Raw genomic sequence first — 17,082 nt, 5'->3', positions numbered from 1 at the left:
GAATATATTTTGTAATTAAAGGTGAGTCGAGACATGAAAATTCCTGCGCAGGTGCGCCCGCCAGCGAGCAGCGAACGGAGACCGGCTTAATTTGACTCTTCAAGAAATATTGTTATTTAAATTGTTGGTAATGTACGTCTCATTGTCTTTAATACGTTTTATTTTGTTACCCGTTTAGTTTTTATTGCCCGTATCTTGTTTTATATGGCGATGGATATTGCAACATAACTGACTAATAAGTCGTTATACGATTACTAAGGAAGACCCTGAGTGTATAGCAATTATACACTAAGGGGAATCACTTAGCAACTCCTGAAGCGGCATTTTATTCTGATAGAGAACCAATTAAAGCATATCATTGCTGTAGTAGAAATTACTGTACTGATATAGACCATGGGGAAGGAAGGTCTTAGAATGGACGCCACGGAAGAATCGACGCCATAGTTCGCACAGCGGACAGTCGTTAGATGCGGAAGGCGGAGGACCGCGTACTGTGGAAGGCATTGGGAAAAGCCTATGCCAAACACTGGTCTGATAAAGGCTGTTGATGATGATGATAGACCATAGACATGTTATGTGCTTTGATAGGTATCGCGTTGTTATTAATATTAGTGAACCTCTTGGTAAACAGCTAGGCTTAGACTTTTCTCTTACCTTCTTGTTTAGACATCATCAGTGTGGCGTATCTTATGCCTTAAGTTTCGTCTACATAAATCAAAAACGTTACGAAATGGCGTAACTTGGAAGTTTAACGAGACCGTAAAACGCCCTTGCTCCTCAGAAATATTACACGTAAATTATTAACAAACTCTTCGGAAAGTTGATTATACACATTTAAATTTTCAATTCCAAACTTGAGCGTTCCCCGCGTCCGCCATATTGTATTTAATTCGCGCCAAGTCGCCTTAATTTTCAAATTTCGCAAACTTGGAACAGTGTGCCGCTGCACGTTGAAATTCTAGTTGGAATTGAGCGCGTTCCGAATGCGCTACACGAGTTTTCCACATTACGCCTTCTGCTCAGATTTCTGAAGGCAACTAATTGACTTGACAAAAGTTTTTGTAGGAACATATCCGTCTGAACATGATGAACAAACAGTTCTATAATCTTATTTTAAAATGGAACTATGGTCTTCTATGATTTCTATAGTTTTTTTATCTTATCATAATGTTAGTTACCATATTCCGAAACGGCTTGCCCGATTTTTATGAAATCTTAAATGCAGGACGTAGTCGCGAGGGGCCAACAGTTGATATACATACGAATGAATTTAAAAAAATATTTCCCATAATTAGATCACATGCCTAATACTTGATTTAATTTGTTTATGCGGTAATTTAATTTGATTTCGTTTGACTGTAGATATAAAATTGTTTAAATATACTTAGTACCATATCGTACTTAAAAATTTAGTCACAAGAAATTTAAATGTACTGGACACATCCAGCCATAAATTAATTATTTATTTGAATTAAGAAAAAAAATAGAGAATCTTCACAAATTCATTTTTCTAAGGTTTTTTTTTCTAATATTAAAGAAAAATATAACCAGCCAGCGTCAAACTTAAAACGTAAAACCAATCCGCCGAGTTCCTATTTCAAACGGGTAGACGCTTCCTCTATTTTGTAGGGTTACCATTGCCTTCATGAATTACTAATCTTGATTGCTTTGCTTTTAAAGTCAAATTGTGTACAACAAAAGAAAAAAGAAGACATCGGATTAATAAAATATCAAATAATTTAAACTGTATATAACTTCCTTCTTGTTTATTTTTAGGTAACAAAGAAACAGTTGCTATTCCTCTTTTCGCTTACAAGAAAATCAAATATGATACTAGAGCGTGATAAAAGTACTTTGAATTTTAACCTAGGTATTGATAATTATGGTATTTACGATAAATCTAAGACTAGGGTTGTCAATTCACTTATTACAATAAGAAAACTTCTTAAAATACATATACAGAATAACCTCGCTATATTCTTTCGATTGCTTATTTGTAAAGTAAATATTCACCCTGAAAATGATCGTCGATAGTCGTTTATTTAGAACGATAATAAAGTTATTTATGAAAATTTACATTATAAATTCCATCTGGTAGCAACCCTATCCATCCCGGATTCCCGGTTCCTTGCCGAGAGAGAAGTAAACAAAATTTCTGCAAGGATATGAGGGCCCCCTCTGGAGGGGGGACGCGGAAGGGGGGCGACTAGTTAAGGTTTTTTGTCTGTGTACGTTCCGTTCAACGGACGGGGTGATTTTTATTTGTGTGTGTCACTAGTGTTGTGGTGATGTTAGTTATTATGTAACGATATTTACGATTCCGAGTGTATTACGAATGATCTCGTGTTTATTACTATTTATTTTTTATTAATCTTTTAAATAATTTAGGACAACTACATTGCAAGTTAATTAACGAAGAAAAGAGTATAGTGTTTATTTAAATATTGGTAAAGTTTTGACAACTTCTAGTCTTTTAAGTACCTAATATATTATAATAAAAAAAACATTCACCATTGATATTATAAAATTTAATTTATTAATTTGCATTATTTTTGCACCGAGGAGTTTTATATCACAAAGTACTGGCACATAAAAATATTAAACGTTTAAAAATGGAACGTAAAAAAAACGAATAGTAAAAAAAGCGTTAGCTGTTCTCATTCGCTGCTTAGTATCCACCCCTTTTTTCACCCTAAGAATCGCTTTAAGGCGGGCACTTAGGGGTTGGGTCGGGGGTGGTTTTTTCACCCTTTGAAGAATTGCCCCAAGGCGCGGGGAGGTTTTCGAACGGGCGCGCTTTGTATGTGTGGGTCTAGTTGTAAGTATTATTAAACGAATTGAAAAGGGTACGGCCAGAGTTTTTGAACGGCGCCGAGTCTCGGTCGATACTGCGGTCGACGCGTTCTTTGCCTCTATAATTATACTATAAGTCATTTTATAGTTTTATTTGCGTTTTACTTCGTTTTTATGTATTTTCGTTTGTTAAATTCATCGTAATCATTAAATTTTATTATTAAAACAATATACAAAGTTGAGAATTTTAATACATAAATGTTAACTTGAACATTTCAAGTTAACTCGTAAATTCAAATGTTGTGTTTAAATTTAAAGATAAATGTTCAATAAAAGCGCGTAAGCCTGGTGTTTATTCCATTTTGAAATTAAAAACTTTTCAATATAAAATACAATGTACGTAAAATACATTGTAAATAAATTAAAAATGATATAACCTCCTTACAAGAGACCTTTATCGAAGGCAGGCGACTAAAGCCGGGAGAGGGCCCTCCTATCACCCCTACAGACTAAATATTGTATTATAAAAGAAGCAAGGAGTTTGGAGATAAGAGTTTAAACCCTCTTTCGTTTACACAACACGTACAGGCTGGTTGTTTCTTAGCGAGCGCCTTAATATATTAAATAGCAATAATTTTCATTATTTTTATTGCTCAGGTTATTTTTTTAAACAATTATTTGAAAAAGGCCTAATTACTTATAACAGAACATTATTATTAATATTTCACTTTTGGCTAAGTCGCCATTTTCTTTATTGTTTTCAAACGGATGTCACGAAGTCTTTTATAAGATTATAACCTAAACAGATTGCCATGTTCGGAACAAAAATGACTGTTTTTAGTCATTTTTTAAATTATTTAGTTCTAATATATACTAAGTACTCTATATTGATACATTTGTATCAATTAAAAGATAAAATAGACGTACAAATGAAATTAACGATACATAAGGTAATTGCTGGAAATTTTTTGAGGAAAATTTTCTTGCAGTGACAAACAATAAAATAAAACTTCACAATAGTTTAACAAATGAACTACAATACAATCAAACACCATAACTATCTCACACAAGGAAAACTGTATAACTCAAATTCACACCCTATATAAACATTTTCACCCTTACGAAAATCTTCGCGACTCATTACTCGCGGGGTGGTGGGGAGACATTCGGTGGGATGAAGGGGGGTTCGGGAATCTTCGTTCAAATCTGTGACATTTTATCTAAATGGGCCCGGGAATGGTTGTCGTTGGTACTAATGACCCTGAAGAAATGGTAAGACGTGGATAGAGGCTGAGTTACCGACGTCGGTTGACTTAAGGAGAGAGGAGTGTTCTCTTTATAAGAAAATATTCCCGTCCCTCTTATTCTCTATGTAAAAAACAGAGAGAACAATTTTACTCGAAAACAAATGTCATTTTAAATTATCGGCTAAAGATAACACAAAAGTTGAAGGCCACATATGTTACCAATGCTTGTAATAATTTTTGAATGAGTCAGAGCTAAGCTTACAAGATACAGAGTGTGCCTAAATACAAGTTCATAAACACAGTATCTAGATGTATTATTTGGATAGGTTTTTTTCTTGCAACATATTAAATGGTGTCCGCGGGGTCATACTAAAAATACTATAACAGTAACATCTCAATATCTTGGGACCGCAAAACACTTGAAAGTGTGATGGTGAATTTCATATATTCGATTTATAGACTTAAATTTTTTACATTCGAGTTTTCGAGTACAAATATTTACTAAAATGCCTACGAAGGTAATATTTTGTTCGAGTTATGAAATCCAAGTTATTCTAGATACACCGAGTATTTAAGTATTCAGCGGAGGAGAAAGACACTTCGACTTAACAAATTTCGAGTTAAAGGGATCATACTGTACGCTTTTAACATTTGTAAATTAATAACATAGCAAAAATAGCTTTGTTATTTTATTTAATGCATTGTGGTAACAAGAATTTTTCTCAGCTATAGTTTATGAAAGAAATTTTTCATAACAGAAACTTATGCATCAATAACGCTGAGTTACGCCTTAGTCATGATGAAATTAAATTTCCAGACGCATTTTTATTATAAGAGTTTAATCGATTCTCTGAAGTGAAGTCCTTACTGAAATAATTATCTGTTTTCGATGTTCTTTGAAACATTGAACCGGTAAAATAGGTTTCGAATGTGCCCATCACTACGGGAATCGTTCCTGCATAATTTGATTCCAAGCTCTAATCTAATCTATATCGATACATCCAAAGATTCAATAAGAATCGATTCGAGCGTCGCAATCGAATCGATACGATTTCATTAAGTCGGCAACACTACAATAACAGCTTGCGTTCCAAATTTAAATCTAACGGAAATTTTGCTCGAGACGCGGCAATCTGCCGCCTGAGCAATTTAGCTTTAACTGAGTCATTTGGTGGGGGACGTCTTGCGGGGGGGAGGGCAGATGATTCGTAATTTGTTTTCTAGCTCTTGGCTCATTCCACTCGCTCAAAAGAGAGATGCATCTGAAAATTCTACCGAGAACATAGTAGTTTAAAATCTTCTGTATAATTTTAACCAAACTTTTACCAAATATACAATATTCTCTAGCATAAATTATTCACAAAAAAATGGTTAAACTATGGACCTAGACAGCTTGACAACAGTTACCATAATATGTATAAACTCTTGAATATTGCTGCAATATGACGCTTAACATATAATAGTTACCATCAACCAAAATATTTTGGGAAAACGAATATTTGATTTCACATAATCAAAATTTGATGGTTTTTTCTTATATCTATATATATAAAAGAAAGTCGTGTTAGTTACACTATTTATAACTCCAGAACGGCTTTAGCGATATGGCTGAAAATTGATGAGGAGGTAGCTTAGAGCTAGGAGACGGACATAGGACACTATTTATCCATTTTTTGGAATTTATGCCTTGAAGACCTGTTTTTTTTATATCATACTAATATTATAAATGCAAATGTTAAGATGGATGTGATGTAGATGGATGGATGGGTGGACTACACTAATTAAGTTTTTTTATATATCCACGCGGACGGAGTCGCGGGCGACAGCTAGTGATCTTATAAATATTTAAATATTGTACATTACATTTACAAGAATATTTACTTAGCTTTTTAAAAATAACGATTAATTTTAAACAGAATTTTCACTATTAACCTTTTACCCGCCGTACCACCTGACTGATGCCGCCGCCTCGAGAAAATGCAGGCCGTTTCATTACGTTTTCTCGTTTAGAGCAAGGTGAGATTAATGGTACACCTAGAGGCCGGCGATACGATGTTAAGCTATACTGAGCTTAGCGATAATGAAATACAATGAATATTTACAAATCTTTAAGATAAAGATTTTCATCTTATTATTTTAATACAGTCTTTAAACAAAAATAGTTTATCTCATAACAGAGTCTAATAGTTTTTAGTTGAAATAAAATTGAGAGTAACTTTGGTTTTTTAATTTATTTTATAAAACTAATTAGGAGCTACAAAGCCCGGTGAAATGTAGATTTCAACTGCAACAATAATGTGTACGAATCAACTTAACTCTTTATATAAAATCCTGGATGGTTTTTTTATTTGCAATTGTTTAAAATTACAGAGAAGGAAAACATCGTGATGCAACCTGCACATATGATACGTTTGAAGTCAACCAACCAGCACTTGGTCAGCGTGGTTGACTAAGGCCTAGTCACCCCTAAGTTAGGGTAGGCTCCGAGCCCCTCAGTGGGGACGTATAGTGAGCTGATGATGATGAAAATTACAGAACTATGTTAGTACTTAACTGATATTAATCTAACATTAACATGTAAAAAATGTAATACAAGCTTTCGCCCGCGACATTGTCCGGAATTAAAAAAAAAAACTTAATTGGTGTTTTTATTATTCCAGACTATGTTCTAGATCTATGCAAAATTTTATTGCGATCCGTTCAGCTGTTCTAGAGATACCTTCTAACGAACATCCATCTAAACATTCGCATTTATAATATTAGTAAGAAGTAAAATGTAAGCGCTATATTTTATAAAGTCATACTATTTACCTTCTATTTTACTTTGTAACTAAATATATAATTATTTATGTTTTTAATAATACAGTTATCACTAAACATTATTCTGAACTTCACTTTACAACTTGATATCACTATTTTTTTTAATTTTGTCACAAACTATCTTTACTAGTCAAGTTGTTTCTTGACCGATCTAAAGTGAACTAAGATTGTAGACAGTGTATGTCCGATGTGGGAATGTAAACAAGTTCTTGTCAGTTGTCTTAGGGTTGAAGCGTCGCAAAGGGTGACCGTGACGTACCGGACAACGGTCAGTGTGGGAAAAATGGGGTTGAATAATACTTAAGGAATATTAATTTTTGATTTAATTGATATCACATTGATTTGTCTGTGGTAGATAAAAAATAAATGAAAAGTTACTTGCTTAAGGTTTTTTGGTTAATGTTTTAAGATGGGTTTTTAAAGCGTTTTAGTTTTTAAGTTTATAAAAATAGAATCAAACTGGTTTTATTATGATTAACATTTTGTTATTATAAATATTACTAGCCTAATATTAAAAAATAAAGAGGACATAAATATTTATAATTTATTTTTGGACACACAACTTGTCTGTTTTGTTAAGTACACCCTAGGTGGTTAGGACTTAATACCGGATAAGCAGATATTGTTTTTTATTTTTTTTAATATAATGATGGTGTTTCTATACTTTGTATAGTGTAACATGACTGTGTGAAAGAGAATATGCGTAGGAAGTGGGTAGATACAGATATGACGGCTGATAGAGATGTACGGAGCAGTAGAACATACTGTGCCGACCTCAATAGGGATATTGGCAGGTTGATGGTGTATAATGAATTAACACCTTCCGATAAAGAAGGTGTAAATAGTAAATTATAACTCTAGCTACTTTTTCGTATAGTTAAAGATTTTGTTTCTTTTTTTTATGACGATGGTCAACGTCTATTGTTCGTCATCGCTTGAGGACTGACCCCTTGATGTGTGAATGATAACTTGTTCCTTACGAATCGTTAAACAGGTTTACTTTCTCATGAAACATCTTTGATAATAATAAATAGAGTTTAGTGTTGTTAAACATTTTGAATACGTCTTTGAATATTGTATAAAACATTGTCTCTTAGATGGCAAAAAGTCTATTTTTAAAATTTAAATTAAAAACGTAGAAAAATACAAAAGTATTAATCAGTTTATTCCATGAGAATATTTATATACTATAAATTACAACATTTTGATAAATTTATGTTTTAAATGGAGAAAATAAGTCCGGGATAAAGGAGTGTAGAAGAATTCAGGGGAGGCCTATGTCGAAGAACAATTGCAAGCAGAAAATATTGTTATGATTGATTTTTTTTTCTGTTTATAAAAAATATGTAAATAGTTTGTATTGAAAAATAAATGATGTACTGGTCAGTGAATATAGGCTTATCTTAAATGATTTCAATTAATTTTCCACAATACTTAGAATTTGAGTGTCCAATGAAGTAAATGTATAATATAGTAATAGTAACAGAATTAATATTATTAATTCATTAATAATAATTTATCAAATTTAACATTAATAATTTACAACAAAATATATGATTAAACTTTTCTTATTGGATTACTTAAGGTTTTTGTCCAATAGGATACTCCATGCGCCATCTAGTGATGAGTTGCCACAAGTACGCAGTAAACTTAAATATTTTCCAAATCATTTAAGCTGCTATTTTGTAATATGTTTACTGTCTGTCGTAATTTAATTTAATACAACTTAATTTGAAATTGATATATAAAGTTAAATCTTTAAAAATAATTTTATCTGATCCTGAAAATGAGCTATTATTAAGATTTTAATTGGTTTTAATTTACACGCCATCTAGTAACTGATACAAACACTACTTTTGTTACGACATCTATCTTCTAAATGGTTAAATAATTGTATGATAAGTCATGCATGATAGCTTGAAAGCTTCATTTAAAATACTTTTTAATGTTTTTTATTTGTGAAATTTCACTTTATACTAAAAACATAATATGAAATATGTTTTTGCACATCTCTTTGAATATCCAATGAAGGTCTTTCCTCAGTTAAAAATGTGCCTGCAACTGTTATAAATAATTGCACCAATGAGTTTTTTTTTATGTCAATTCCAATTTGATACTGTTATATTAATCTGAAATAATTCAATCGAATTTTAAGATTTGACTCCGATAAATAAATAATAACCAAGCACCTAGCTTTTTATTCTAATTCGCATACTACATATAAATATCTTATTAGCATCGAGTCCAAGAAGTCAACAATTCATGTAACATTTATCTCATTGTCAGCCAATATTTATATGTCACCGATCGAATGTGAAGTTCGTCACTTTACGATCTCACTGGACTTATTAGAAACTGAAAGAAATTTGTACAAACTAACCATACATCGCCCTATGTTGTCATTTCTCGATTTAAGTCGGCACGACTTAATACATACATTAATAACACGAATATATTCGCAGAATGCTAGAAAAAATTACAGCCAAATGAAATAAAAAGTGTACTGTAGTTGTAGTCTACAATGTAGACAAAAAAAAAATTTGTCTATACGAGGAAGGACTGAAGTCTACAAGAAACACTTCTAGTAAGGCACAGTTAGTTTTAAAGTCATTTCAAAGCATAATATCTAGCTTAATTGTATAAGAAAAGGCGTAAATTTTCTTACACGTTTTGTGATATATCGAATTATGACGTCATACAATAACAAATATCGTAGCGCACATGTTGTGTTCAAGTTCGGTAACATCAATCCGTCGTAAGCTAAGCGTGAGCCGAGTGACCGGTCACTGACCCCGCACAATACTATATATAGTGCAGAGGAGTCGACACCGGACATTGCTACTAAAATTGTTATGAACTAAATAAAACCAATCAAACCTAAGTCGTATATAACCAATACGACTTAGGGACCTTCAAGAAGCGAGCATACCATTTCCTTAAAGGTCGGCAACGCATCTGCAGCTCCTCTGGTGTTGCAGATGTCCATGGGTGTCGTTGATCACCTCGGTGTTCACGCCACTCGTTTGCCCCCTTCTCTAAAAAAAAAATAATCTAAAGTTAGTACAATACAAATATCGAGGGGAAGAAATATTTACTTTTCGAGAAATACATATTGACATCGAATCTTTGAAAATAACGTATTGATAGGTGTAATTTGACTATGGCCTAATCACCCTTAACATAGGGCAGGCTACGAGCCCCTCGTTGAAGACGTGTAGCTGATGATGATGAGGTGTAATTTAAATTTAGAAACAAAAGAACAAATCTATGCGTGATTCAATCCTGACTTCGAAGTGATTTCAGTTGTTAAAGATATTATCAGAATTTTACAAGATATCGAGCTAATGTTGCCTTTACTTAATTTATTTCCCTCCTAAACATACGTAATAAAACATATTTTAATAAGCCTAAAACATAACAGGCTTGTTGTAACTAGTATAATGGTTTCAGATATTTATTCAACATGGAATATTTGTATCAAATTTACATAATTTTAAATTATATCTACTCTATTGATTTCTTCGTCCATCGGCATGGGCTCGGGTCACAACAAACCATATTGCGACCGACAATTACCTGCCGCATACATGTTACCACGTCGTGAAGACGTAATGTTGTACTAGTGCTTAAGTTTAAGATTTTTGTCACATAACTTATTTCCAGGTCCATTTATTTAAGTGGTCACAAAAGAACCCAACAATGCCATGTTTTTTTCGATTAACATATGTACATTTATACTACATTCTTACCTGCATATATCTGTGAAGAAATTCAAAGATATGTGAGAAGTCAACCCGGACTGTGCCAGCGTTATTGACGATGGCTTTCTTCTTCTTCCTTAGCTCTAGTGTGAGCCTTGGCTTAGTCAAGCAATTTCTGCTAACTCTGTCTGTTTTGGCCATTCTTGTTGAATTCACTACGCCATATTTTCCGTCACTATTTACGATTGATTAAAGCTTCATCATCATGATAGTTATCCCTAAATTGGATAAGCTCTGAACCTCTCGGAGAGGACGTATGAGCTGACAACGATTTCTTTATACTATTCCTATAATATGGTCTAATTAGACGGTAGGACTTTTCTCATTGAACATTTGGAAGTACAAACAATAGAAGTATCTCTTCATGGCTGTCTTCCGTAAGATCGTGGTGTCGTGATGTTTCACTGTTCTAAATAGAATATTTGTACTGTCGAGGTATCTAGAGGTATTCCACCTTAAAGGCGACAGTCGTTTTAAGCAATAACCAATAGGATGCAGCTTTTAAATGTGTCTCAGAAATAAGGTCGCCCACACGACTATTGCTTCTTACTATTATGTAGGCGTTTGCACAACTACCTGCTACATAATTGGTTATTTTTTAAGATAAATTTCTCTCGTTGCAAGGAACAAAGCAATTTTTCTGTAAGTCTAACACCGGGAAGAGCCCTGACTGTACAACAGATATCATTACTGAGGATTGTACTACAGTATAACCCGTAAGTGTTATTTAGTTGTCACTGAGTCCCTTAGTGTAGATTTACTTTAAGTAATCTACATTAGGATACAATTTAAGTAACCGTTAAAGACTTTGTCAACCAAAGTCTAATTAGATTGTTTGGACAGTGAAAGTTGGGATTGATTTTTCATTTTTTTTTATAAATTACTAGCAGTTGCCTATGATATTCCCGTATATATTAGCTTTTTTTAGTAAATAATAAAAATCCTATCGAATTCGGTCCAGCTGTATCCGAGATTACCACAAATAAACACGGATTTGCGAAAAAACAAAAATTTTTTCATATTGTTTTTTGTCAAAAGTAACGCAAATATGTGTATAAAATGTACGAATCATTTGAATAATGTAAAAGAATTGATGTAAGTATACATCGGCTTTTAAAAATCAGAATTAGAAATTAGGTTTAACTTAGAAATATAACTCAATTAAATATTTAATATTAGATATTATCTCTAAACAATAACATACAAAAATGAAACATGTTCTAAAACAATTAAAAATTATGCTCCTTACGTTTACTTAATGAGTAGAATTTATTTTTAACAAATAGAAAAAAAAAACGTCAGACATCTTGAAAATAATTACTCCCCTAACTATCCGGTTTCATTACGGAAAGCAAAGGCGCAGCGAAAATCCAATAAAACGTTCCCTCTTCCAAACTTTCTTCTAAACTTGTTCCACTATTGCCGCAACTATTCACGCCCCACCTTTTTAGTTGTAACAAACTGAATATATTCATCCCTTTCCCTCTCATTAAAAGCACTATAAACTCACGAAATGCACTACTCAAACCACAAGCATTGTTATTATAGTTTCAGCTCTGCAATCCGAAACGTAAGAACTCAAAATGAATGTTGATTTATTTTAAATCTTATCACATCGCAATAGCGATTATTTTTTAACGAATGTTTTTCTATTTAAGCTGTTTTGTGTTCGAAATCTGAAAGGAATAGAGGAACATTTTTCCGCGAGCGATTCAGTAGCGTAAGATGACGCCATAAGAGCTATAGTGGCGTAAAAATGTTCAACTTGAGACGTTCTAGAAAAAAAAATACGCGACTGGAAGCTTCCATATCGACGTCTTGCGCAACATGGCGGCCGCGAGAGGCGTTCGAAATTTGAATTTCTCTGAGGAATTGGTGTGGGCTGTTTGCTTTACGGATGTAGTTATGAGGCCTCATTGTTCACTGAGAACAGCTGAATCGCTTTAAAGCGCTTTCATAAATTTCTATTAAGATTAATTTTGTACCGTCTAAAGCTATAAATTTATTTGAGTATAATTCTTTTTGTAGAATATGGAGTCATTCAGAGATTCATTGCCTAGTTTTTATGGCATCAAATTGGCTAAATAAAATGACAGTTAAGTTTTTCAGTAATATATGGCTTCATTTTCTTTTTTTTTTAATAAGTATAGGCATTTAATTGGCAGTCTTCAATCACCTAGCACAAGGAATGAAAACTGGTTAAGAATTCTTATTTAAAAATAAAATACCTACCCTAAAAAAGAAAATAAAACTGGTTCTCAAGACTACACAAGAATACTGCTAGACGATTAAAAGACCTCGTTTTAAATTTCGATCTCTAAATACAATTTAAAAAAGGAACGATTTAAAAGAACCGGCCGGAAAGTAAGAAACGAGTTGAATTACAATACAATTGTGTTCCATTTTTGAAATTTCTGTGCATTTAAATTTCTCGAGGTCAAGTGTCATGGGAAATCAATAAGGACAAGATACGTTAAGCTAACAAGAAGATTCTAGTATATATCTTTATATATATATAATTCTTCTGTGAGTGTGTATGTCACTGAACTTCTCTCAAACGACTGGACCGATTTTGATGAAATTTTTTGTGTATGTTCAAGGGGATCTGGGAATGGTTTCGATTTACAATTTTGTCCGCTGGACAATTTTTTTTAATTAATTTTTAATTTATTAGTAGTTGTTGATTTTGGAATGTTTTACATTGGATCCGACAGACGGCGCTACCATCGCAGTGTCAAATTGTCAGACAACGTCTGTCGGGTCCGCTAGTATACATATATTTTATATCATAAGGTGGCAAACGAGCGAGCGGCCACCTGAAATTGCTAAAATAACGAAGTGACCGTTGCCCATAGACATACGCAATTGCATATGCGTTGCCTACCTTTAATCGACGGAGGAGAGGATGCACAGAAAGTTAATATTTACCCTTTCCATGCATCCTCTCATCCGGAAAGACTACTTCCACTTCCCATCCTTTCCTTAATAGGAAAAGGGTGGGAGGGGAAAGAAGACTAAGTTAGACCTCCGGGACGCACACTCATCATACGAAACGCGGAAATGCCTTCCACTTCACGCCTGTCTTCTGTGTGGTCGTGGTATATATCCAAATGTAGACGGATTGTCTTGGTATTAGGTTGTTTTAAAGAGATTGAGTGTTCTTAATGTTGCGTTTTTATCTTCTACAAATTAAAGTTACCAAAACTTAAGCTACTACACTACGCATCACATACGCATCTAAAGGCGAAAAAAAAATGCATAACAGTAAAGTATTTATGAAGAAATCCTTCTTAAAGTAATCAAGTCGTTTAAAAATAGACAAATATATACTTACTACATAAACTTATCGGAATAATAAATTAATTACTATACGTGGGAACTATTACATACTATTATTTATGACAGTATTATAAGTTTTGAACTGGTTCCATTTCATCGTACTTTATATTTGACTTGAAAAAAATCTTAACAAATGCTACGAGGTGTTTTAATGTGTTACGATAACCTGTTATTCTGGACAGGTATTTTTTTTTAATATATCAAGTGCGTACCAATATATTTAAATAAAAAAGAATTTTGTATTCGGCCAGTGTACAATGCTTCAAAAAAGTATTTAGTTGTTTTTGGAATTTCAGTTCAGTTATTAGCAATTTCATTATCTATTAATAACATGCTTTTTTATCAGAGAATATATCTTTTTTTACAAGTTGGCAAACGGTAGGCGACTACCTTGATTGGCTGAAATAACGAAGTGACCGCTGCTTCGACGACTGCCATTGTTGATGCGTTGCTTACGTTTAATTGAGGGAAAAGGGGACGCACAGAAAGAAGATATTTTTAATTCATATGCGTCCCCGCCTCCGCCGCTTACCCGTCTTATCATTTCCTTATAGGTGGCGACTATTTTTTTTTGACAAATATTACTAGACTATAATTATTCCTCCACAAGCACAAACCGCAGAAGAATCCTTGTAATTCTTTGACGTCGCGTCGTAACAAATTAAATCAAATGTTATTGTTATGAACAATTTCAACATAAACACATTGTGACGCTATCGCTGACCTCGTCCGCCTGTCGTTGACCGCTATTGACATATTGCCCCTACCATTGTTTACTGCCGACGGCATAAATAAATTTCCTCGATTCTTGAATTCCATTCGCTGAAAAGTCCTTTGTGTTATTATGTTTTTTACTACAAAGGTTATAAGTTTTAAATTGCATAAATTAATATACATTATTCTCTCTTCGTCTTGCAGATTACTAGCCCATTGAATTGTTGAGGTAAGTCCGTCTAAATCAAGTCAAAAATAAACTATACCAATGTTGCTTTCATTCAATGATTTGCTAAATATAAAATTTAGAAGTCAGGGTATGTCCCACAGAAACTAAAATATAGCCTATGTCACGCGGGAATAGTGTAGCTTTTCAGCAGTGAAATAATTTTTCAAATCGATTGAGTACTTTCGGAACCTATTCAATACAAACAGAACAAGGTTTTATCACGAGTCTTGCGAAGACTTAAATTAAGCAAGTAGTTTAACCATTAATTGGAACAAACGATGTTAGAAATTTATGTTACTTACGTACCACAAGTAGACATGTTTTTCATTCGATCGAGAATACTTTATTCGCTTTATACAAATAGTAGGGGGTGAGAGGCGTCGGTCAGTGGCGTAGGCATTCGGCGTTGACCCGTCCCGTACCTACTGTCCCATTCACGAACACGAGTAAACAATTAACAGCTGACACTCACTGTCGTCTATTTTGAAAGATAAACTGCGAATTTTCAGTGTCGTGAGTTTTGACACCTGTATGAGTACATTACTGTACTCTGAACTGAACATTACATTCAATATTTGAAAAACATTCGGCACTAGCTGTCCGTCCGTGTAAAAAAAACTTAATTAGTAGCTTATGTGTTCTTCCAGACTATGTTCTACTAAATACAAAGTTTCAGCGAGATTAGTTTAGCTGTTCCGGAGATATCTTCTAACAATCCATCCATCTAAACATTCGCATTTATGATATTAGTAAGATTATTATTTATTTTACTGTTCAAATTTAAATTAGATACAAAGTAAACTATTACATTTATGTACCTTTACTTGCTTGTTAAAATTTGACTTTTTTTGATGCGGCGATGACTTTATTTTATAACTAAAGTGAAAACCAGGACACATAACCTACATATTTCAAAACTTTCTCATTTAAGACGTAGCATGTATCCCGTAGGGTAGTTGAATAGACGGCGGCCTATCAAAAGAAGCTGCCCGCAATCCTCTTTCGGCACATCAAACGCCCGCATCCGACCTCCTTGCCGTAGGAAATTACCTACAGCGATAAGAACTCGTCTCTGTAAGAGTTATGTTTCCCTTTTCCTTGCCAGCCCCCTTCTTATCGTCGACAAAAGGTATCGGCTCCCCTCCAACCCCTCTTTATAGAATTTTCGGGCTTTCCACAAACTCGGGCGGGGCCGCAGTCCCCCCTTTTTGCGACGTACATTTTCATTTCCTTCATCTTTCTCCGCTTTCGAGGCGTGCAGGGTCGGACTTGGAATTAAATTAAATAAGTGCATTATTTTTATACATTAATTTTACAATACACTAATTCTGGTCTTAGGCGTTTTGGTAGTACAATTAGAATGTATATCAGATTGAATACTGAAGAATTCTAGTGTTTGTCCATAACTATAAGCAATAGACTATCCGTCACTCCATATATAAGGTAAAAAAATTCAAATATATAAATATCTAGCGATAATATACAAATGATGAAATTTTAATAAGATTACCATAGAAGTATAAAAAAGCTACAGTTGAAATACTTTAGATATTCTGGAACACTAGTAATCTGGAGTAATTCTTTCTTAAGGTCAAAATTGGCATTTCCTTTTTATCGTCGATAGGTTGGTCTACACTTATTGAGTCTATGCTTTTAAATAATAAATATTTAACAGAATTTTAATTTCACCGAGTCCTACCCTGCACTCAATTCCCCGTCTTACGCCCGCAACCTTAGACACCCCCTGCGCCCGCACCCCCTCGCCCCCAGCAACCCGCTCTCCCCTCATAGTTCGTTAGGGAACTTCCATACTTTGTAATATGCAAATGTTGAGTCTAAGGGGATACACCGCGAGGCGTCTTAAAATGAATTAATGACTCAGGTGATTTAGCTAAAGGGTAAGCAGGTAGGCAGAGGGTGGAAGTGTCTCGGAAGATAGATTGTAATTAATATTATATAAACATATCGCTTATTTTAATTTATTTACATAATTTTACTTACATATAATTTACTGTTATTTGCGTGATTATTTTAGATTTAATTGATATTAAATTTATATAAACATAACGTTTATATAAACATATAAACGTAAGTACATATGTAAATACGATTGTAAAACATATTGTGTCTAACAAAAGGCATATCATTATTTTTTTCGCAATGGAAATCTACGTTTAAT

The sequence above is a fragment of the Papilio xuthus genome, unplaced genomic scaffold (assembly GCF_000836235.2).
Source record: "Papilio xuthus unplaced genomic scaffold, Pxut_1.1 DF826159.1, whole genome shotgun sequence".
Lineage (NCBI taxonomy): Eukaryota > Metazoa > Arthropoda > Insecta > Lepidoptera > Papilionidae > Papilio > Papilio xuthus.
This window is presented reverse-complemented; position numbering follows the sequence as displayed.